Source organism: Bombina bombina, chromosome 4, assembly GCF_027579735.1.
Source record: "Bombina bombina isolate aBomBom1 chromosome 4, aBomBom1.pri, whole genome shotgun sequence".
In the NCBI taxonomy this organism is placed as follows: Eukaryota; Metazoa; Chordata; class Amphibia; order Anura; family Bombinatoridae; genus Bombina; species Bombina bombina.
This window is the reverse complement of record NC_069502.1, coordinates 718,068,935-718,094,873: the sequence shown is the minus strand read 5'-3', so window position 1 is coordinate 718,094,873 and position 25,939 is coordinate 718,068,935. Positions and strand designations below refer to the sequence as shown.

General features: G+C 41.8%; 1 long non-coding RNA gene across 1 annotated transcript in view; it reads right to left on the bottom strand.

Annotated features, from left to right (window-relative positions):
- LOC128655561 (uncharacterized) overlaps positions 1-21,291 on the bottom strand; it is a 39,117-nt gene extending 17,826 nt beyond the window's left edge. The window contains exons 1-2 of the long non-coding RNA XR_008401848.1: positions 21,235-21,291; positions 20,575-20,766 (exon numbers count right to left, since the gene is read on the bottom strand). This is a non-coding gene — a long non-coding RNA (uncharacterized LOC128655561). The remainder of the gene's footprint in view (positions 1-20,574; positions 20,767-21,234) is intronic.
- Between the last annotated feature and the right edge of the window lie 4,648 nt (positions 21,292-25,939).

Genomic DNA, 25,939 nt, shown 5'->3' with positions numbered 1-25,939 from the left:
TATCGAGAGAGCACACCGCGCTCTGCGCCCAAAACCGCCCGTGAAGGCGCCACCAAGAGATGTAATCGTGAGACTGCTCTCTTTCCGAGACAAAGAGGACATTCTTAAAGGGGCTAGAAATAAATCACCTCTCACACATGCTGGGATAGAGATACAGATATACCCAGATATCTGCCCCACTACTTTACAAAAGAGAAGGGACTTAAAATTTATCACAACAGTCCTCAGAGAGAACAACATCCCATATAGGTGGGGATTCCCAACCTGCATCATAGCCACAAAGGACAACACCTCCGCAGTACTCCGGTCACTCTCAGACCTCCCAGCTTTCAACAAAAACCTAAACCTACAGATTCAGCTACCACCATCATTGAGACACCTACAAGAAGATCCTGCTGAAATGAGAGCTTCAATACCACAGATCTCAACATGAATATGTCTCACTGTCTCTATCTCTCACACACCAATCTGGTGCCACCGTGGGTCTGTCCCTGTCAGACCTAAAAAGGAAAACTAACCCTGAGTGGCCTGGACATGGCTGAAACTTGAACGCTGAACCAAGTCCTTCTAATGCTTCTGAGAGATAAGTGCTCATTATGTAACTTCTATTATGGTATATGTTGTTAGCATGTTTATTTGGAATTGGGAAGTGCATGGGTTTACAATGCTTCAATATATAATGTTTAAAAAAAAAAAAAAAAAAACCTGTCTACCTCACACCTTAATTATAACATTTACTACATTCTATAACACCTCACAGACAGACATGCTCAACACACTCAACTATTGAAGGCATCGCCTACACACATCCAGGCACTCACCTAACCCTCCTGACACACACTATGTCTCCCACCCACTCTCTCACTCTCACAATATACATACAGTCACAGTTAGCATTACACACACAAAAACATAGGTACCCAACAAACATACACCACCAATCAAATATTAAACACCAAAGGCATTAAGCTAGGGACACTTCCCCTAGTGATTTTGTTCTATATTATTGTTATATTCTGTGTTGATTGATTGATAAAAGTTTTTCTTTTTTTAATTTCATTTTTTTTGTTCTTGTTCCACAGTCCGGAGAGGATTATCTAAACTATCCTTTCTTTTCCGCCTTCACTTCCCTCCTCCCCATCCCTTCCCTTCTTCCCATTACCCAGCAACCCCTTCCCCCCCAATACCACCCCCCCTATCTACGCAATGTCCAAACACCACAAACGCCCCCAATCCCATGGGATCGAACTGGTAACGATTAACACCAAGGGGCTTAATAGCCCTGGTAAAAGGTCCATAGCGCTCAATGACCTACAAAGGATGGGGGGAGATATAATCTTCCTCCAAGAAACACACTTTAAAAAGGGTCATGAACCAAAATGGTTCCAGAAACACTATACGCAAGCCTACTTTGCGTCGGGCCCGACTAAGAAGGCAGGAGTGGGCATACTGCTCCACAAAAAATTTTCCTTTGCCCCTACACACATAGAGAGGGATCCAGAAGGGAGATTTATCATTGTAGTGGGACTCTTATACAATAGGCCTATTACACTGGCCAATTTGTACTCACCTAACACTGCGCAGGCTTCCTTTCTTAACAAAGTGTCACAAAAGATACTAGAATTACAAAAGGGAATCCTCTTTATGGGTGGAGACTTTAATGTTCCCTTAAATCCAGCCTTAGATACCTCCAGTGGCTTCTCCAGCGCCTCCACTAAAACACTTAAGCTGATAAACCGTCTCCTAAGGGATATGGTGATTCATGACGTATGGCGTACAACCCATCCAAATAATAAAGACTACACTTTCTACTCCCATCCTCATAATATCTACACCAGGATAGATTATATCCTCACAGATTCCACGGGTCTAACTATAGTCGAGGATAGCACTATACACAATATCACATGGTCAGACCATGCCCCAGTCACCTGTACACTTCTCTGGCCAGAGGCCCCTATATCAACTTTCATATGGAAATTGGATGACACCATGTTGGATGGCCCCACCACTGTGACTGACCTCAATTCCTTACTTCAGGAATACTTCCACCTCAATATGAAAGATAACATTTCTTTGACCACTATATGGGAGGCCCACAAATGTGTGATTCGGGGGGAACTTATTAAGATTATGGCAAGACATAACAGACTTAAAAGGGAAAGACTACAAAATTTGCTGACCCTAATCTCCCAGCTCGAGAGACAACACAAAGAGGATCCCACTAACTCACCCATCCTGACCAACTTGGAACAAACCAAAACTGACCTACTGACTCACCTACAGGAAGAATACCAGAAAAAAGCACTTTTAACCAAACAAAAATTCTTTGAACAGGGGGACAAGGCAGGCAAAATGCTAGCTAGGACCCTGGCACGCAGGAAAATCAAATCCTACATACATGAGATTAATGATCAGAAGGGATCTACACATAGAGATGCGAAAAACATAGCAAACGCTTTTATGGGCTATTACAAAACACTGTATAACTTACCCTCGAACCCCACAGGCTCAACAAACACCCCACCCTCCGAGGGTGACCCTTCCCAAATACATGAATACCTTTCAGATGTCACCCTCCCTCAGCTCACAGAGGAAGATAAAACCTCATTAGATGAACCTTTCACACTCACTGAAATTCTCCAAACTATCAAAGACTTGCCTGCGGGCAAAAGTCCAGGCCCTGATGGCCTGGGCTCTAAGCACTACAAAAAATTCTCCAATATTTTGATACCTCACTTGCTAAAAATCTTTAATACAGTACATGACACCTCCTCTCTCCCGGGCACAATGCTGGAAGCACATATAGTTGTCCTCCCCAAACCTGGCAAACCCCCAACAAAACCAGAAAATTTTCGCCCAATATCTTTATTAAATTCCGATGTCAAGATATTGGCTAAATTAATTGCAAATAGAGTTAACAGAGTCCTCCCACAACTCATGTCCACAGATCAGGTGGGCTTTATACCAAACAGGGAGGCAAGGGACAATACTCTTAAAGTGTTACAACTGATTTCCCATGCAAGGAAAACATCCACCCCTCTCACTTTGCTCTCAACAGACGCGGAGAAAGCGTTTGACCGGGTCAACTGGTCCTTCATGCTTTCTACCCTTAATACAATGAATTTCGGCCCTATCCTTACTAAAAGAGTCATGTCACTATACTCCACACCAAACGCTAGAGTTTATGTAAATGGTGTCCTATCAGACCCTTTCCACATAGCAAACGGGACTAGGCAGGGGTGCCCGCTATCTCCGGCTCTCTTTGCCATCTCCATAGAACCCTTGGCAGCCAAGATCAGAGCGAACCCTTTTATATCAGTGTTACGGTTACCCTTAGTCTCGCTGAGAGATGGACCGCTTAGTAGCCTGGATTCCTATTGCTGAAGAGGGGAGGAACTGCTTTCCATAGTATTCTATATGAGTCTCGCAAATGTAGAATAATCCCCCTTAGCTGTAGTACAGCTAGGATACCCTTCTGCCCACAAAAACGAGTCAACGCTGCGATTGAGGGACAACCAAGAACTGAGGACTGGGATGCCCAGCCTGCTTTTTATTTAGGTTACATGCACACAGGGCACTCCCAGGGGGGGAAGCATAAAATCCCCCATCACACATTTAGACAAAGCCCTTGGACAGGCCACCGCAGATAACAAGTACACACAAGAAAACAATTGAGTCCTTATCACCTAGCAGTGAATGCTTATCACAAACTTAATTACAGTACACAATATGCTAGGAAACCTGCCTCAGAAAATAGTTTTCTCAAAACTGAACAGAGTTAACCCTTTATGAAATGATACTTGTTACAGTTTTCTTGGAGCCCTTCTTAGGCGCTGGCTTGGCTGGTTCAGGCATTGCTGCTGGGAAATAAGTTTCTTCACAACAAAATAACTAATGCTTCTGTAACAGTGCTCCCTTTCTGTGGAACACTCTGGCAGACACGGTCTGACCCCTTTTCGGGGCAGACTAAGGCTGTCCAGACCGCTGGTTATGCGGGGCTGAGGTCGGTTTGTCTGGACAACCCGTCGGCGTTGCCATTCTGTTTCCCAGGTCTGTAAGTAATGGTGAAATTGAAGGGTTGCAACGATAAACTCCAACGTAATAGCCTGCCATTATCTCCAGAGACCCGGTTCAGCCACACCAACGGGTTATGGTCGGTGACCAGAGTGAACTCCTGCCCATATAAATAGGGAGTCAATTTCTTTAATGCCCACACCAAAGCCAAACACTCCTTTTCGACCGCTGCATAGCTGACTTCGCGGGGCAGGAGCTTCCGGCTGATGTAGGCAACTGGATGCTCCCCTCCATCTTCGCCTACTTGGCTGAGGACGGCTCCCAGCCCGAACATGGAAGCATCTGTATGGACGATAAAACGTTTGTTAAGGGCTGGAGCCGCCAAGACAGGAGCGTTAATTAGAGCATTTTTGAGAGCCTGGAAAGCCGTTTCACAGTGGGGAGACCACAGGACCTGTCGAGGTAAGTTCTTCTTGGTCAAGTCAGTCAGGGGTTTGGCAAGTGTGCTGTAGTCTGGTACGAACCGTCTATAGTACCCTGCCGTGCCCAGGAAGGCTAGGACCTGAGTCTTAGTGATGGGGGTGGGCCAATTGGCGACAGCTTCTATCTTGGCCGGCTCTGGTCGCTGCTTTCCACACCCCACCCGGTGACCCAGGTACTGTACCTCGGCCATCCCAAAGTGGCATTTTTCTGGCTTCAGAGTCAGGCCAGCAGCCCGGATCTGATCCAGAACCATTCCTATGTGAGCTAAGTGGTCCTCCCATGACTCACTGTGGATCGCTATGTCGTCCAGGTAGGCGCAAGCAAAACTCTGGAAGCCATCCAGGAGCCTATCCACCAAGCGCTGGAATGTAGCTGGGGCATTCTTCATCCCAAACGGCATTACCCTAAACTGATATAAGCCGAATGGGGTGACGAATGCCGACTTGGGGATAGCCTCCGGGGCCAGGGGAATCTGCCAGTAACCTTTGCAGAGGTCAATAGTGGTCAGGTAATTTCCCCTGGCTATACGATCGAGTAGCTCGTCTACCCTGGGCATAGGGTAAGCGTCCGTCACGGTCTTTTCATTGAGCCTCCGATAGTCTACGCAGAACCGGGTGGTCCCATCTTTCTTGGGCACCAAGACAACTGGGGAGGCCCAGGGACTATCGGAGGGCTCAATTACCCTGAGTTGGAGCATCTCATCGATCTCCTTCTTCATTCCTATCCTAACTGCTTCGGGGATTCGGTACGGAGCCTGGCGCAAGGGAGCTTGTCCCGGAGTATCTACCTGGTGGGTGGTTAAAGTAGTGTACCCTGGCTTCGGGGAGAAGGTGAGGTGTTTGGACTGTAGGAGTTGGTTGAGCTGCTCCCTTTCAGTGGGGCTAAGTCGGTCTCCTATCTGAACCTGAGCCACTATACCTGTGGGGAGACTCTTTTCTAATAGGTCTGGAATGGGTAGACTGTCGGGGCCTTCCTGAGGGGAACAACATACGGCCGTCACGTTCTCTGGTCGCTCAAAATATTCCTTGAGCATGTTTACATGGAATGTCTTTCTAAGATTGTTGTCGTGGCAGCTAGCTATCACATAAGTGGTGTCTCCCCTTTTCTCTACGATCTGGTAGGGGCCCTGCCAGGACGCCTGCAATTTGTCTGTCTTCACCGGTTTAAGTACTAACACCTTTTGTCCTATGGTAAAGATTCTCTTTCGGGCCCCCCGATCGTACCATACTTTCTGTCTTCTCTGGGCCGACTGGAGATTAGCCCGCACGGATTTGGCTAATTGCTCCATTCGGTCCCTGAGTTCCAGCACGTATGGCACAATGGGGACACCGTCAGTCTCCATCTCTCCCTCCCAGTGCTCCCGGATCAGGTTTAGGGGTCCCCGTACCTTTCTTCCGTAGAGCAACTCGAAGGGAGAGAACCCTGTCGTTTCCTGGGGCACCTCCCGATAAGCAAAAAGGAGGTGCGGCAGGAAGCGTTCCCAGTCTCGGTATTCCTGAGTGAACGTCTTGAGCATTTGCTTGAGGGTCCCATTGAACCTCTCACACAGCCCGTTCGTCTGGGGGTGGTATGGGGAGCTCAGGAGGGACTTAATTTTGCAAACCTGCCAGAGTTGTTGGGTCAATTCAGCCGTAAATTGGGTGCCTCGGTCGGATAGGATTTCTTTTGGAAATCCTACCCGGGAGAACACCTGTACTAGTGCATTCGCTACCGTATCCGCTTGTATGTTGGATAGGGCGACAGCCTCTGGGTACCTGGTAGCGTAGTCCACTACGGTAAGAATGTAGCGCTTACCGGAGGGACTAGGGGTAGCCAGTGGTCCCACTAGGTCAATAGCAACCCGGCTGAAGGGTTCCTCTACAATGGGCATATTTACTAGATGGGCTTTAGGGTGATCGCCTCGCCTTCCTACTCGTTGACACACATCGCAGGTGTTACAGTAAGTTCTAACGTCAGCGTGTACCCCTGGCCAAAAGAACGTGTGAGTAATGCGGTGTAGGGTACGGGTTACAGCTAGGTGGCCTGCTAAGGGGATGTCGTGGCCTATCATGAGGATTTCTTGACGGTATTTGTGGGGCACTACCAGCTGTCGCCTACGCTGTCCCCTTTTCTCTGTCCAGCGGTATAGTTTCCCTTTTTCCCATAAGAATGTTTCATTATCTGCCCCGCCCCCTCCGGTCTCTGCTCGTTCCCGGTACTTTTGTAAGGTCGGGTCAGTCTTAGACTCTGTCTCGAAAGCATCTGGGGTGTCCCAGGGTATGGGGCCTAACATGTCAGGCAAGGTCGGGGTAGGTCTTACCTGTGTCTCCCGCACTGGTGAGAGTTCTCGCTCCGTCCGGGCTTGGGCCCGTGTAGTCACTGGGTCCGCCTCGTTGTTGCATACTGGAGCATAGGCAGAAGTCATGGGGCCCAAATCATTGCCCAGTAGTACTTCGGCAGGTAAATTATCCATTATGCCCACGTTCACAGCCCCCTTTCCCGCTCCCCAATCAAGATGCACTTTAGCTGTTGGAATTTTGTACACATCCCCCCCCGCCACTCTAACGGCCACAGTCTGTTCAGATCGCTTGTGCTCCGGCACCAAATGACTCTGTACCAGCGTGATAGTAGCCCCTGTGTCTCTCAATCCCTCGGTAGATCGCCCCTCGAGCCATACCTTCTGCCGATGGTGCTGGCGGTTATCTGAGGCAGCATATACAGGGTCCGCCTCGTGAAGCGGCCCCAAATATTCCTCCATAGGGGCCTCTTGGTTAACACTGAGGGTCCGGGCCGGACGATATGCCCCAGAGGGGTAATTGTAATTCCTGGGTGTCTGGTGCGTATTAAGGGGGCAGCTAGCCATGAAATGCCCTGGTTGCTTGCATCGGTGGCAAGTCGGTCTGGGACGCTCAGAGCTGTTATTGGGTGGTCCTGAGTGTCGGGCGGGCCCTGCGGGCACCGGGGCTCGGAATTCAGCACGAGGGGGTGCACGGTAAACCTCTCTGGGTTCGTGAAGACGGGAGTCATAATGTTCATCGGCCAATTTGGCTGCTTCTTCTAAGGTAGAAGGTCGCCTGTCTCGCAGCCATTCCTTCCCTTGCTGTTCCATGCCATTATAAAAATGTTCTAAGAGAAACAATTGTAAAATTTCCTCACCAGTCACCGCTTTACTTCCGCTCATCCGGTGATTTGCCGCTCTCCGCATTCGGTGCGCCCATTCCATATGGGTATCGTTAGGCTTCTTTTTCGTGCCCCGAAACTGTCGGCGATACGCGTCCGGAGTTACTGCGTACCGTCGCAACAGTGTCTCCTTAACTAGCTCATACTGTGTCACTTCCTCAGCACCCAGAGTACGAAAGGCTTCCAGGGCTCGCCCGGATAGTTTCCCAGACAATATCGTGGGCCACTCCCTGTTGGGAATCTGGTGCAGGGCACATTGCCTTTCGAAGTCCGCCAAATATTCATCAATCCCTGTCTCGCTCTCTAGGAAGGGTCGAAATGCCGCATAGGGTATCTTGGGCCTCCCAGCATTTTCGACAGGGATGATTACCTGCGGGGCTTCAGCATTGCGGTGTGCGTTCGCTAGGTTGAGTTCGTGGGCTCGAGTCTCTCGTATATCCTTGTCCGCTTCCGCCATCAACTGCTGTACCAATTCCATGGAGGGGTTCGGCCCGTACAGTGAGAGCCTCTCCCGAACAATCCTGGTTTTTTCGTCACTAATCGTGGTCGGTGTTTCCGCCATTGTGAAGCTCTGATCCAGTTCGGTCAATTCTGCGATCAGCTCTCTCCTCGGCCGGTTGCTGGCGTACCCCCCTCTGCTTTCAAGTAAATCCTTTAGGGTTGTACGCTTCAATTTTTCGTAAGCGCTCTCCATCCGTTCTGTACCTCTCCTAGGAAATCCAGGAAAAATCCCACCGCTGCCGCCAAATGTTACGGTTACCCTTAGTCTCGCTGAGAGATGGACCGCTTAGTAGCCTGGATTCCTATTGCTGAAGAGGGGAGGAACTGCTTTCCATAGTATTCTATATGAGTCTCGCAAATGTAGAATAATCCCCCTTAGCTGTAGTACAGCTAGGATACCCTTCTGCCCACAAAAACGAGTCAACGCTGCGATTGAGGGACAACCAAGAACTGAGGACTGGGATGCCCAGCCTGCTTTTTATTTAGGTTACATGCACACAGGGCACTCCCAGGGGGGGAAGCATAAAATCCCCCATCACACATTTAGACAAAGCCCTTGGACAGGCCACCGCAGATAACAAGTACACACAAGAAAACAATTGAGTCCTTATCACCTAGCAGTGAATGCTTATCACAAACTTAATTACAGTACACAATATGCTAGGAAACCTGCCTCAGAAAATAGTTTTCTCAAAACTGAACAGAGTTAACCCTTTATGAAATGATACTTGTTACAGTTTTCTTGGAGCCCTTCTTAGGCGCTGGCTTGGCTGGTTCAGGCATTGCTGCTGGGAAATAAGTTTCTTCACAACAAAATAACTAATGCTTCTGTAACAATCAGGTCTCAAAATTCAAGACACGGAACATAAATTGGCTATGTATGCCGACGACATACTCCTCACCCTCACCAATACTTCACACTCCCTACCAGAAGTCCTAAAAGAAATGAAACTATATGGTGATGTTTCGAACTTCCACTTGAATCTCACCAAGTCGGAGCTCTTAAACATTAGCGAACCCCAAGAACATTTCAATACAATAGCTAAAGAATGCCCACTTAGAATTGTACATAAAGAACTAACATATCTGGGAGTTATTGTTAAATCTACCCTAAATGCTACAGTAGAAGCTAATTACCAAAAAATCAAAAATGATATAATCACGGATCTATCTGGTTGGAGGAAAAAACCTATCTCGTGGTTGGGTCGGATCCACTTGGTTAAGATGAATATTCTACCAAGGATCCTTTACGTTCTGCAGACGGTCCCTCTATCACCCTCGTCTTCTCATTTACACCATATGCAAAGGGCAATGGAGGACTATATCTGGCAGGGTATCAGACCTAGAATAAATAAAAACACTCTGTATAAACCACGCACAGCAGGAGGCATAGGTCTACCGAACTTACACTCATATAGCCAGGCAATACCACTTCAACGGATAGTGGAATGGAGTCAGAATCTAACACACAAAGCATGGGTAAAAATCGACACAGATATAACACAGTGCCACAATGTAGGTTCCCTTGCATGGCTCCCCCAGAAACACCGCCCCCTGCAAATACTATCCTACCCCTTGATACATGACACATTTCACAAATGGGATAAGATCTCGGCCACACAGGCCCATATCACTTCTCCCATCTCACCTCTAACCCCAATCAGGGATAATCCAGACATAAACATTCTCCCCAACAGGGGTAAAGCTAAAACCGCCCTACCAATAAGCAGACTCTCTCTACACGGGGTTATTATGAACAACAAGCTAAAAACACAACAGGAAAAAAAAAAAAAAGCACGGTTATATATCTACAATACCCTCCCCCCTGACCCCAATCTTAGAAAACTTAGACTTCCCCTTCCAGCACCCAGAGCAAGCAATAACACTACCTCATATTACTAAATCTATACCTTGCCATATCCTCATAGATAACGGTAAACCCAAACCTCAAATTGAGATTATCCCCTACTTAGGTCCAGTATATGTAAACTGGTTTCATTACACTCAGATGTCAGACTTCCTCATGAGAAACCCACACAAAATCCAACTTACACGCAACTTAACTAATTTCGAAAGTATATGTCTACGGGACACTTTAAATAGAGGTCTCTTATCAACCTCATATCAAATACCCATGCACCCATACACTAACTCACTTTCCTCCTATGTAGATAAGTAGGAAAAAGAGGTCGGTACACACCAGACTCAAAAAACATGGCAATATATCTTCTCCTCCATGACCAAATCCTCATCCTCTATATACACACTAGAGATGAATGTCAAATTTTTATGCAGATGGTATTACACACCGTCCCACTTGCACACAATCTTCCCCACGTCCTCCCCAACTTGCTGGAGAGGCTGTGATACGGAAGGCACCCCCACTCATATTTGGTGGACCTGCCCCATCGCTTAATCTTACTGGTTGATGATCAAGTCCGAAATAGAAAAGGCACTCTCCATGACTCTAGACCTAAACATCTGGTTTTTCCTTTTCAATAACTTCACTAAGATCAAATGTAAATTGAGACTCACATTACTGACCATTATGGTAAACTCAGCAAAAAGACTTATCCCGTAAAACTGGAAGTCACCACTCCTTCCATCAGTTAACACATGGAGGGAGTTAACCTCCAAATCTCTCCAGCTGGAAAAGTATCACTACACACCAACGCCTAGATTTGGAGTTTTGTCGGTAAAGACCTGCGGTGCTAACGAGCCTTTTTATTCCAGCGCACCCTTAAGACAACGCTGGTATTACGAGTTTTCTGAATGGCTGCGTTAGCCTCAGAAAAGTGAGCGTTGAGCTAAATTTAGCTCCACTTCAACCCTCAATACCAGCGTTGCTTACGGTAGCGGTAAGCTGGAAAAACGTGCTTGTGCACGATTTCCCATAGGATACAATGGAGCTGAGCTGGCTGAAAAACAACCTAACGCCTGCAAAAATGCAGCGTTCAGCTCCTAGCGCAGCCCCATTCTTTCCTATGGGGAAACACTTTCTAAGTCTACACCTAACACCCTAACATGAACCCAGAGACTAAACACCCCTAATCTTACACTTATTAACCCCTAATCTGCCACCCCCGCTATTGCTGACACCTACATTATATTATTAACCCCTAATCTGCTGCTCCGGACACCGCCGCAACCTACATTATAACTATGAACCCCTAATCTGCTGCCCCTAACATTGCCGACTCTATATTATATTTATTAACCCCTAATCTGTCCCCCCCCAATGTCGCCACCCCCTACCTACACTTATTAACAAGGACAGGAGGGCAAATGGCAGGCACTCCAATAACCAAGTTGGCGCAACTATGTTCAGTAAAAAATTCAAAACTTTAATGAAGAAATATATAAAAAATGTATATAAAATACACAATCAAGCTGGACACAAAGACAGGGGGTGACAAAGACATGCCTGACGCGTTTCGCGCCCTCTAGTGGCGCTTATTCATAGGCTGCAGCACCTAGTGTTTGGTGCCTTTTTAAAGGGAAGAAAAACCATTAACCCTTTATGTGCAAATCACAATTAAAAACAAAAACATGTTAAAAACAACAACAAATTTACATTGGGATTACTTACAAAAAATATAAATACAGATTCTGACATACCTAAGCCAGTGTGTGGAATAATAAGATACCTAGACATGATAATGATAAATTAATGTATGCCAATTATAAAAGTTAGGATAATAGTATCAAATGAGTATCCTAATCTTCTTTAATGGATAGACCAACTTGAATTGTACACTATAGGGATATCACTATATTAGAACACAGACTAGTCTCAGAAAAGACTGAAATAATTAGAGAAGGAAAATCTAATAATAGTCTCATTAGCACATAGTGCCATATCAGTTATCCGTAAGGTAGTTAATATCGCCTGCTTTATTCATTCCATGAGGTTGGCATGTATTAAGCTTTAATATCCAAAATATTTCTTTCTTATCTAAGATTTTTTGCCTATTACCACCTCTAATTGGAACTTTAGCGATATCAATGATTTGAACTGAAATGTCAGCCTTATGGGTAAAATGCAAACTATTGAAGTGACTAGCAACTGCTGAGTCCTTAGAATAGTTTTTAACGTCTCTGACATGTTCCCCAAACCTGGTTCTGACTTCACGTGAGGTTTTACCTACATATTGACTTTTACAGATATTGCAAGTCAAAAGGTAGATGACAAATCTGGTTTTACAGTTAGCATAGAAATCTATGACATATTGTTTATTGTCTACACTTGAAGAAAAATGTGTACCCCTAATGAGATTAGGGCAAGTTAAACAATCCCTGCTACCACATTTAAATAGCCCCTTTTTTGATAGCCAGTCTCCTGAGGGGACACTCGCAGTATCAGTAACCAAGCTGGGAGCAAGTACTTTCCCTAATGTCCTTGGTTTTTTGGAGACGTACCTGAAATTATTTACAAGTGGTTTGAGAATGTCATCTCCCAGTAGGACATGTGAATGCTTCTTTAAAATCTTTACTACTGCATCATAATTTGTGGAATACTCTGTGGTGAAGACTATAGTGTCACTAGAGACTTGTTTCTTCTTATGAGCAGTAATGGATTGTTTATTATAAGCCTTAACTGCTAATCTGCATTGTTTAAGCCTACTTGGGTTATAGCCTCTCTTAATAAGTCTGTCTTTTAGCTCTAAAGACTGTCTTTCATAGATAGAATCATCTTGGGTATTCCTGCGTAGCCTAATAAACTGCCCTCTTGGAATAGCTTTTTTGACATGTTCTGGATGTTGGGATGCCGCATGCAAAATAGTATTGCCTGCCACTGGTTTTCTATAGGTTTGAGTTACTATTTGATTGTCAATAATTAGTAAAGTGAGATCTAAATAGTTAATCTGCTTACTATTTTGTTCACCTGTAAATCTTAAACCCATAAGATTATCACTCAAATATGACAACAAATCATCCAAATTGACAACTTTTTTATCATTACTGATAATTAGCAACAAATCATCTATGTAACGAACAAAAAGCACTACTTCATCCATCCAAGGGTTATTTGTTGAAAAAATATAAGTAAGTTCCCATCATGCAACATAAATATTTGCAAAAGCAGGGGCAAATTTTGCCCCCATGGCGGTCCCCCTGATTTGTAAGTAGTACTCTTTGTTGAACATAAAATAATTGCGAAAGCAAAAATTGTAAGGTTTCACATATATAATCAATTTCTTGATCACTCAGATCTGTGTCCCTTTTTAAAAAATAGTTGACAGCTCTTATGCCTGAATGTTGAGGTATACTAGTGTATAGTGGAACTATATCAGCTGTAATCCAACTATAGTTGTCCTTCCATTGGATAGTGTTCAGTGTAGTAAGCAAATGTGATGTGTCCCTCAAGTAGCTGAGTTGTCTTTGTGCTATGGGTTGTAATATTGTGTCAATCCATTCCCCTAAAGGTTCTAAAAGGGAGCCTATGCCTGCAACTATGGGCCTTCCCGGGGGGGTATCCCTGTTTTTATGAATTTTGGGGACATGATGGAATAATGGAGTAACGGGATATTCTGGTATTAGTGTTTCCACATCTTCATTTTTAAAGATCCCTAAAATGACTCCATCTGCTACAAGTTTACCCATTTCTTTTCTGAAAGAATGAACAGGGTTGCCAGGCAACAACCTATATACACTGCTGTCTGAAAGCTGTCTCCGTGCTTCCTCGAAGTAATAAGACTTATCCATGACTACGATGCTGCCACCCTTATCCCTTCTTGTACCAACCTATGGTAAGCATTGAACATAGGGCCTCTATAGTTAATAGGATAAAAACTAGACCCATGTTTGTTAGGTCTATCCAGTATCTCCTTACGGTCCTCCTGGTCAATGCCACCCATATTGTACAATTCATTCAAGGTCGCTACAGAGCAAGCATCAGCAAATGGTAAATGTGGGGAAACTTCATCTACATCTGATGTCACAATCTCAGTTTGTTGCCTTTCACTACCCATATCAGTTAAAGCAAAAAAACTTTTTAAAGACAATTTCCGAATGAATTTGTTTACATCCAAGAGAGTGTTAAAGCATGAAAGCCTATTTGTTGGGGCAAAACCTAGTCCTTTTGATAACACTGAAATTTCACTGTCCTTTAACTCATATTGAGAGATATTAATAACATTTAGTCCTTCTTCTGAACACTTATGTGACGATGTTGAGGATATTACTTCTGCCCTTTCTTCATCTTGTGCTTTCTTTTGTCTTCCTTTACGCCATCTTCTTCTGTATTTTTTCCTTTTTCTGCATTTTTCTTTATTTTCAAACGTGTCACCGGTTGTCCTTCCGTTTCTTCCCCCGTCTGCACCTGTAAAAAAGCACAAGAGGATAGAGGAGTAGGAGAGGAAGGAGGAGAAGAGGCAGGAGAAGACGATGAAGAAGCAGTAGAAGTGCAGAAAGAAGAAATAGAGGATACAGCTGAAGTGTTAGCTTCTGAATTCGTGGACTCTCCCTCTGAAGCACTGAATGCCACCTTCCTAGCATTTTTTTTTTTATTCTAAAGGATGGATTTGGGAGTTTGCTTGACTTGATCTTTGTCTTTATCTTTATGCATGTTTTTGGACTGTTGTCTGTTTTTCCAGGACTTGTTTCTTTTGTCACGTTGCTGTTGGCGCACTTCTGCCCAATTATATACCTTATCCAGGTCATAATCCTCCTTATCACGCACAAATTTTGTTCCTTTTCTTGAAGCTTGCTCTTGGTCACATTTTTTCAAAGTCTCATCCATTTTCTTTTTATGCTCAAAAAACTTAGAGCTGGCTTCCAACGGTTTAAGATCTTCCTTTATACTCTCTACCTTGATTTTTAACTTCATTCTTTTTTTCTCTTTGACTCTGATAAGGATCCTGATGAGTTTAAGGGAACACTCTGTGAGTGCCGAATTCCAGTCCTCCATATCGGGGGGGTCTTCAAATTCAAAAGATGGATATTTCTTTATTCTAAGTCCCCTTGGAATACGGTCTGCTTCTAAGTATTTATTAAAAGCTACAATGTCCCACATCAGGCGCAAATCAGAGATCAAGGTATTCTGTAAAACTTTAAAGTTTGTTCTTATGCTTGACTCCTCAATATCACTTTCAGCCTTAGAAAATATTTTGTTGAAAAAAATCCTCCCTATTGTACATATCAAACATGTCAATAGTCTCCACTTCATTGGTGTTAGTGTCTGAATCCTGTATTACATTATTGGAATCGAATCCCACACCCTCCCTGTCTGTGTCAGCCATATTATTTGAAAAATAAGTGTATTTATAAGTTGCGCTTTTGGTTTTATATGCCAGATAAACTTCTATGGTGTGAACCGGTATGTGAACTTTGAAACCAAACTAAGAGTACTGATTCTAGTACAAAAGACAATTTACATGAATGTCATTAAGCAAAAGTCCCAGCAAAAGTGAACACTTGACACTCCAAGTAAGCATCACATAAAGTCCAAAAAAACAATTAGTATTTTTTGTGTTAACTTACTGTGTTGTTGCTGTGAACAATTGTCCAAACTGAAGTGTTGGTCTGTTTCGGGGGGTCCAACGGCTTGCCAAGCGCTGTGGTGTGAGTCAGAAAGCTACTAGCGTGCACAGAAGGTAAGCGCGGTGTAGCGGCGTCCGGAACCGGCAATGGAAAGTAAAATCCTCCAATAGAAGTGACTGGCAGAGTGCCGTAGCCGGCGATCAACTCAAATCGCTGATATAGACAAGGACAGGAGGGCAAATGGCAGGCACTCCAATAACCAAGTTGGCGCAACTATGTTCAGTAAAAAATTCAAAACTTTAATGAAGAAATATATAAAAAATGTATATAAAATACACAATCAAGCTGGACACAAAGACAGGGGGTGAAAAAGACAGGCCTGACGCATTTCACGCCCTCTAGTGGCGCTTATTCATAGGCTGCAGCACCTAGTGTTTGGTGTGTTTTTAAAGGGAAGAAAAACCATTAACCCTTTATGTGCAAATCACAATTAAAAACAAAAACATGTTAAAAACAACAACAAATTTACATTGGGATTACTTACAAAAAATATAAATACAGATTCTGACATACCTAAGCCAGTGTGTGGAATAATAAGATACCTAGACATGATAATGATAAATTAATGTATACCAATTATAAAAGTTAGGATAATAGTATCAAATGAGTATCCTAATCTTCTTTAATGGATAGACCAACTTGAATTGTACACTATAGGGATATCACTATATTAGAACACAGACTAGTCTCAGAAAAGACTGAAATAATTAGAGAAGGAAAATCTAATAATAGTCTCATAAGCACATAGTGCCATATCAGTTATCCGTAAGGTAGTTAATATCGCCTGCTTTATTCATTCCATATATATAGTTTTTAACGTCTCTGACATGTTCCCCAAACCTGGTTCTGACTTCACGTGAGGTTTTACCTACATATTGACTTTTACAGATATTGCAAGTCAAAAGGTAGATGACAAATCTGGTTTTACAGTTAGCATAGAAATCTATGACATATTGTTTATTGTCTACACTTGAAGAAAAATGTGTATCCCAACATCCAGAACATGTCAAAAAAGCTATTCCAAGAGGGCAGTTTATTAGGCTACGCAGGAATACCCAAGATGATTCTATCTATGAAAGACAGTCTTTAGAGCTAAAAGACAGACTTATTAAGAGAGGCTATAACCCAAGTAGGCTTGAACAATGCAGATTAGCAGTTAAGGCTTATAATAAACAATCCATTACTGCTCATAAGAAGAAACAAGTCTCTAGTGACACTATAGTCTTCACCACAGAGTATTCCACAAATTATGATGCAGTAGTAAAGATTTTAAAGAAGCATTCACATGTCCTACTGGGAGATGACATTCTCAAACCATTTGTAAATAATTTCAGGTACGTCTCCAAAAAACCAAGGACATTAGGGAAAGTACTTGCTCCCAGCTTGGTTACTGATACTGCGAGTGTCCCCTCAGGAGACTGGCTATCAAAAAAGGGGCTATTTAAATGTGGTAGCAGGGATTGTTTAACTTGCCCTAATCTCATTAGGGGTACACATTTTTCTTCAAGTGTAGACAATAAACAATATGTCATAGATTTCTATGCTAACTGTAAAACCAGATTTGTCATCTACCTTTTGACTTGCAATATCTGTAAAAGTCAATATGTAGGTAAAACCTCACGTGAAGTCAGAACCAGGTTTGGGGAACATGTCAGAGACGTTAAAAACTATTCTAAGGACTCAGCAGTTGCTAGTCACTTCAATGGTTTGCATTTTACCCATAAGGCTGACATTTCAGTTCAAATCATTGATATCGCTAAAGTTCCAATTAGAGGTGGTAATAGGCAAAAAATCTTAGATAAGAAAGAAATATTTTGGATATTAAAGCTTAATACATGCCAACCTCATGGAATGAATAAAGCATGCGATATTAACTACCTTACGGATAACTGATATGGCACTATGTGCTTATGAGACTATTATTAGATTTTCCTTCTCTAATTATTTCAGTCTTTTCTGAGACTAGTCTGTGTTCTAATATAGTGATATCCCTATAGTGTACAATTCAAGTTGGTCTATCCATTAAAGAAGATTAGGATACTCATTTGATACTATTATCCTAACTTTTATAATTGGTATACATTAATTTATCATTATCATGTCTAGGTATCTTATTATTCCACACACTGGCTTAGGTATGTCAGAATCTGTATTTATATTTTTTGTAAGTAATCCCAATGTAAATTTGTTGTTGTTTTTAACATGTTTTTGTTTTTAATTGTGATTTGCACATAAAGGGTTAATGGTTTTTCTTCCCTTTAAAAAGGCACCAAACACTAGGTGCTGCAGCCTATGAATAAGCGCCACTAGAGGGCGCGAAACGCGTCAGGCCTGTCTTTTTCACCCCCTGTCTTTGTGTCCAGCTTGATTGTGTATTTTATATACATTTTTTATATATTTCTTCATTAAAGTTTTGAATTTTTTACTGAACATAGTTGCGCCAACTTGGTTATTGGAGTGCCTGCCATTTGCCCTCCTGTCCTTGTCTATATCAGCGATTTGAGTTGATCGCCGGCTACGGCACTCTGCCAGTCACTTCTATTGGAGGATTTTACTTTCCATTGCCGGTTCCGGTTCCGGACGCCGCTACACCGCGCTTACCTTCTGTGCACGCTAAACTTATTAACCCCTAATCTGCCGACCGGACATCGCCGCCACTATAATAAATGTATTAATCCCTAAACCGCCACACTCCCGCCTCGCAAACACTATAATACATTTTATTAACCCCTAATCTGCCCTCCCTAACATCGCCACCACCTACCTACAATTATTAACCCCTAATCTCCCGCCCCCAATGTCACCGCTACTATAATAAAGTTATTAACCCCTAAACCTAAGTCTAACCCTAACACCCCCCTAACTTAAATATAATTTAAATAAAACTAAAAATACTATCATTAAATAAATGAATCCTATTTAAAACTAAATACTTACCTATAAAATAAACCCTAATATAGCTACAATATAACTAATAATTAAATTGTAGCTATTTTCGGATTTATATTTATTTTACAGGCAACTTTGTATTTATTTTAACTAGGTACAATAGCTATTAAATAGTTATTAACTATTTAATAGCTAGCTAGTTAAAATAATTACAAAATTAACTGTAAAATAAATCCTAACCTAAGTTACAAATACACCTAACACTACACTATCAATAAATTAATTATATAGATTAACTACAATTATCTAAACTAAAATACAATTAAATAAACTAAACTATAATACAAAAAAACAAAACACTAAATTACAAAAAATAAAAAAATATTACAAGAATTTTAATCTAATTACACCTAATCTAAGCCCCCTAATAAAATAAAAAAGCCCCCCAAAATAATAAAATTCCCTACCCTAAACTAAATTACAAAGTAATCAGCTCTTTTACCAGCCCTTAAAAGGGCTTTTTGCGGGGCATTGCCCCAAAGTAATCAGCTCTTTTACCTGTAAAAAAAAATACAATCCCCCCCAACATTACAACCCACCACCCACACACCCCTACTCTTAAACCCACCCGATCCCCCTTAAAAAAAAAACTAACACTACCCCCCTGAAGATCACCCTACCTTGAGCCGTCTTCAGCCAGCCGGCCACCGATGGGACAGAAAAGGACATCCGGACCGGCAGAAGTCTTCATCCTATCCAGGCAGAAGAGGACATCCGGACCGGCAGACATCTTCATCCAGGAGGCATATTCTATCTTCATCCTTCCGGAGCGGAACGGAGCCATCTTCTATTCAGCCGACGCAGAGCCATCCTCTTCTTCCGATGTCCTAACGCAGACGGAAGGTTCCTTTAAATGACGTCATCCAAGATGGCGTCCCTTGAATTCCGATTGACTGATAGGATTCTATCAGCCAATCGGAATTAAGGTAGGAAAAATCTGATTGGTTGATTTAATCAGCCAATCGGATTGAAGTTCAATCCGATTGGCTGACTGGATCAGCCAATAGAATTGACCTTGCATTTATTATAATACATTTATTATAGTGGCTGCGATGTCTGGTCGGCAGATTAGGGGTTAATAAGTGTAGGTAGGTGGCAGCGACGTTCGGGGGGGCAGATTAGGGGTTAACAAATATAATGTAGGTGTCAGCGATGTTAGGGGCAGCAGATTAGGGGTTCATAGCTATAATGTAGGTGGCGGCGGTGTCCGGTCGGCAGATTAGGGGTTAAATAATTTTATTATAGTGTTTGTGATGTGGGGGGGGGGCGCGATTTAGGGGTTAATAGGTAGTTTATGGATGTTAGTGTACTTTGTAGCACTGTAGTTAAGAGCTTTATGTTCCGGCGTTAGCCCATAAAACTCTTAACTATTGACTTTTTTATGCGGTAGGAGTCTTGGAGGTAGACGCTGTGCCGCTCACTTCTTCCAAGACTCGTAATACCGGCGTTAGGCAAATCCCATTAAAAAGATTGGATACGCAATTGACGTAAGGGGATTTGCGGTAGCCTCGAGTCGTGGAAAAAAGTGAGCGGTACACCTGTACCTGCCAGACTCGTAATACCAGCGGGCGTTAAAAAGCAGCGTTAGGACCCCTTAACGCTGCTTTTTAAGGCTAACGCAGAACTTTAAATCTAGCCGAAAGTAAACGTAAAAATGATTATCACTCTATTTGCTTCCTTTGGGAAGAATATCTGAATCAAGTATAACAACCAATATGAACATACTTCACCTCCCTCAGGACACCTCCTTACACCTACAAACACTTCAAACCAAATGCATATACAACTCTTCAGCAACTGGCTCATTAGCTTGCAAATATAATAGCATTAGATAGGCTAGGAGTCAGCTAATCAGTGGATTGCCATACTTGTTACTGCCTATTACACATTTCAATCCTCTATAACTGACACTTTTATGCCTACCTGCGAGAACAATATCGCACAATGTTTATCTTATGTTGTTTTTTGTTTCTGTATTTCGTTGTTATGCATTGTTCTTCAGCAAACAACTTTGTAACGTGACCTTCCCATAGACGGTCTTATTCATACTGATTTCCTTTTTTTGTATGATTCCAGCAATCTGTTTATATTGTTTGCTTCATCTTCAATAAAGCTCTTTTTAAAAAAAAAAAAATAGGAGTACATTAGAAAGTTGCTTAAAATGTCATGCTCTATCTGAATCACAAAAGAAAACAATTGGATTCAGTGTCCCTTTTATAGCCGGACCATTTTTGGTTCATAACCTGGGTTATGCTTGCTTATTGGTTTGCTAAATGTCTCTACCAATAAGCAAGCACTATCCAGGGTGCTGAACATAAAATGGGCTAGCTTCTAAGATTTAAATTCCTGCTTTTTAAATAAAGATAGCAAGAGAATGAAGAAAGATTGATAATAGGAGTAAGTTAGAAAGTTGCTTAAAATTGCATGATCTGTCTGAATCATGAAAGAAAACATTTGGGTTTAGTGTCCCTTTAGTGTATTTAAAGTTTAATGATAAAGTGCCAAGTTTTAAAAAAAATACTCTGAAAAACAGGTGCTCTTTCATTCACTTAACTTTATATTTAAGCGTCTTTTTTAAAATACCTTTTTCCTTATGACAGCAGACCGCGATCCTCCGCCTGCAGCACCTGCTGTACTTAGTATATCAATGACTAATCTGGCTTCCTCAAAATCGTTGTGTGGCCTTACGAGCTGGATGCCTTGGGGTGCAAGCAATGATTGGAGGAAGCTGGATTCGTCATTGCTGTGCTAAGTACAGCAGGAGCTGCAGGAGGAAGATCGCCAGTCTGGTTTCATAAAGAAATAGGTAAGTATTTAAAAAAAAGATGCTTAAATGTAAAGTTTTTAAGAGTATTTTTAAAAAACTGGCACTTTCTCATTAAATCATGCATCCTACCACAGGAATCTTGATTGATTAACCTATTACCCAATCAGGACTGCTAGAAAGGAAGAGGACCACAAGGGATCTTGATGCTGCTACCTGGATATGTCTGAAGACAGACAACAATTAATTGCAGAACATACTTTAGGGGGTATTTTTCTAAATTTAAATAGTTTTTAGTTGTTGTAATAGTGTATTGTGAGCAGAGCTTGGTCCTTATGTTTGTGTGAAGGGATAGGGGTGCCTGGATGTTAAAGTGGGTTTTGGGTGTTAGGAGGGACGCTCATGGGAGCTGTGGGTATTGAATGGATTACGTAGGGGATCATTTGGGTGATGGGGGTGTTGTGGTGAAGGGGTTATATAGGAGGGGCTACTTAAGTGTGAAGGGAGTATAAGTGTGAAGGGAGTATTATTTGGGGGTCGACCCTTAGTTGTTAGCGGTATTGTGGTGGGGTGGATGTGTATGGGGGACCCTTAGTGCGTGGGGCAGGTATTGCAGGGATCAAATAGGAAAGACAGGGTTGAAAGTTGTTAGGATAATATACTGTTAGGTAAGTTCATGAGGTGAACAATGGTAACAGAGCAGTAAATAAGAACATAAAAGGGACAGAAAGGTCAAAATGTAAAATTGCTGAGATACAAACAAGGGTAACAAAATAGAGTTTAAGTTCCCTAGACACATACAATACATAGAAATGGACTGCACTCTCAAACTGGCAAGCATCCAGGACTGTGAATTTTGTAGGGTCATAGGATGTGTACCTTGTCTGGGTTTATATATATATATATATATATATATATATAATTATAGGAAGATCAGGGATGGCACTCAATCTCTTATATATTGTATACCAATATTTTAGTATGCTATTACAGGTGACTATTATTTCAAAGCCGCATCAAGGGTGATTTCAATGATAAAAGGACATATGTTGATTAAACAGTCAAGTTAATATATGTACAAGCATATAAAATACGTTTTAAAAAGCATAAAAAAGATATCTATACATAAAAAACTAGATAGATCAATACAGATTCTATCTAGATTCAAATCTAGAAGCAACTAAGTTGGTGCAAAAAGTCCTCAGTTCAAACGTAAGTAGTAAGTGCCAGAGAGAAAGGTTCCACACCCAATCAGATGTGCACTTACTTGAAGTACCCTCAATCAATATGAGGTAAGTAGATAGTATCAGTCAGGCACTCCCAGAGTATCGATCAAAGTGTCAGTGGGTCACGGAGTCCTCAGGTACCACTGCTTGTGAAGACAGAAACTTCCAATTTGGCCCTCAATAAACTCTCCCTGCGTCCGTATATAGACCATTAGGTTCACAGATATAGAGAAAAACACAAGCCAGAAAAGGCTTAATAAGTATACACAAGCCAGAAAAGGGCTTAAGAAGTTTACAAAGCCATGCACCAGAAGTTACAATTTCAATGCTAGGGCCTCTAGTGAGAAATCAGCAGCTGGGCGCTGCTTAGATTTAGGTAGCTTGCCTGACCAAAATATTGGTATACATTTTTATAGATTGAGCGCCATCCCTGATCTTCCTATAATTTTATTTATTTGATAAGTTTGAGGGACTTATCTGCTCTTGTGGGGACTGGCTGCTATAGTTCTAGATTCATCTACATAATATACTGTATTACCAATATATTACAGTAGTCTGGTTTCCCTTCCTGGCAGCGCTTTTGGGGTTTACCTGTGGACTTTTTGTCCCCAGGTATTCTAGATTTTGTATGACATATATATATATATATATATATATATATATATATATATATATATATATATATATATATATATATATATATATCCATTTCTGTGTTCAAATCCAGTGGGAATGAAGTTCCAGCACTATTTTTGAAGGTGGTACTAAGTTTCCCCTGTACAGAGAACAGATACGCTTCAGTAAACACTGCTGCTGCTGGTGGGAGGAGATGGAGAACAGTCTGGTTAGAGGGATAGTGAGACCCTCTAGTAAAGGGCAGTTACACTTCCTACAATACACTAATTGCAAACCTGTCAGCTGTCCTGCTGTATGATCACCTTGCACTGTGTGGAACACATGGTGCTTACATTTCTGTGTGGCGTGCTCTGGTTTTTTTTAGCTCCCCTCAGCAGAAATAGGACTAATGCACCGTAAGTGGGTGAGACAGAGGAGGAGTCTGAAGTTGCTGGCAGACACCTAAGTCTGAGCCCACCCTGAAAAAGAAGGAGGGGGGAGGAAGGAGGATGTGAGAAACTGAAGCTAAGCTGCCTATGCACTATTTGAGTTAAAAAAAATGTATGGACACCCTGGATCTTAACATTAAACAATAGTCATGTGTCATGTTTAGTAATTTTAAAGATGTTTTTAAGTGTTTCACCAAAGAAAAAATTTGCTCATCAAGCAGGGAAGAGTCATATCCTTCCAGATTCCTGCTTTCTTTCTGATTGGAATTCCTTTTAGTTCTTCCAGAGATAGCTGGGCTGATATTTGCTAGGGAAATACATGTGTACACACAAAGGAAAATTTAAACTGTTTGTGAAACATCTTGTAGTAGGATAAGCCTAACTACTTTTATACACCAATAGTATATACAATCTGTTTTTCTATGTTGGTGTCTGTATGTCTATCAATTTATGGTCAATTTATGGTCAGCAGGCCAGATTCTCTACAGAATTCTGACCTGTGCAAGATAATGTATTTGCTGCAAATTCAACCTTACTAGTTTCATCCCAAAGTGCAAGGTGACCTGTTTTGCTTTCAATGTTACTATGCCCTCATGTCTCCTGCTTCCTCTGCCAGCGCTTTACATTTACTTGGTATATGTGTTAATGGTAAAAGAAAAAGGCAATTAGACACCGTGTGACCAAAATGTTACTTTAAATCACATTATCATGCACACACAAACCTTATCTCCTAAAATAATAAGGCTCTTAGCTTTTTTGGATTATTAAACATCATCTAAATACAAATGCCCCTTCATGTGTTCTAAAAAAAATGTGTGTCTGGCTTCTCAGTATTCAGTATCAGTTAAATTACAAATACAAATGTTACCCCTGCCATGTAAAAATGTAACCATGGTAGTCCATCCTCAGGTCTAAAGGCAATCATTCAGCCCTTCATTGTTTTTAATTTGCTTTCATTAACCAGATTATATAGATTATATACATATAAATACAGTGTGTGTGTATGTATATAAGTGTGTGTATGTGTATATAAAACAATATTAATTGTGAGGGGGTGGAAGTCTTGGAGAGTTCCCATGCATTTTTTTGTATGACTTGACCCCTGGATAGATGATAGATAGATAGATAGATAGATAGATAAACACATCTTACTCAACACTTAAAGGGATAGAAAAGTCAAAATTAAACTTGCCTGATTCAGATAGAGTATGCAATTTTAAGACACATTTAAATTCACTTCTATTTTCAAATGTGCTTCCTTCACTTTATATCCCTTCTTGAAAATGTATACGCACATATCCTACACTAGTGGGAGCTAGCTGCTAATTGGTGCCTGCACACATTTGTCTCTTGTGATTGGCTAACTAGATATGTTTAGTTAGCTGACAGTAGTGTAATGTTGTTGCTTCAGCAAAGGATAACAAGAGAATGAAGCAAATTTGATAATAGATGTAAATTGGAAAGTTGTTTATAACTGTGTGTTCTATCCAAATCATGAAAACAAAATGTGGGGTTTCCTGTCACTTTAAGCCTGCTGGTCTGGTGAATTTCCAGCCCTGGATATAAGTAACAGTGGCATTGCAGCTGGGGTCAGAAGTTCCTCATTGGTTATTTACTGCAACAAGTCAGAAGGAGATAGTATTCTTTAATGACCAGGAATGTAACAGAACTTGTTTACAAATAAACTGTAATTCATTTGGAAGATTTGTTTAACGTGTAGGTTTGTTTATTTATTTATTTTTAAAAGAAATAAATGATTATTTTTAATTGGTTCATTATGGTTTGTTTAATACATTTCACTGTTTTATAGGATAAAAAGAATAAATGAAAATGTTATCCTGCACTCTTTATTCAAATGTATGTGAGTTTACCTGACTGAAACCAAATATTTTTAGGTGATTTCTATAGTAACACATTTAAAGTCAGTGACCTACAAAAGTATGTTGGCTGTGCTTATAATGTATGTTAGAAATATGTAACAAAACCGGGGTGGGATTTTTTTTTTCTTATCTATTACCCAATCAGACGGCTAGATTACGAGTTGTGCGTTAGAGGCCATGCAGTGCTAACGAGCAGTTTTTTCTCACCGCTCACTTACCTACAGCGCTGGTATTACGGGTTTTTACAAACCCGGCGTTAAAAGACAAGAAGTGAGCGTTGAGCAAAATTTTGCTCATTACCGCACTCCAATAGCAGCGCCGCTTAAGTCAGTGGTGAGCTGGTCGTACGTGCTC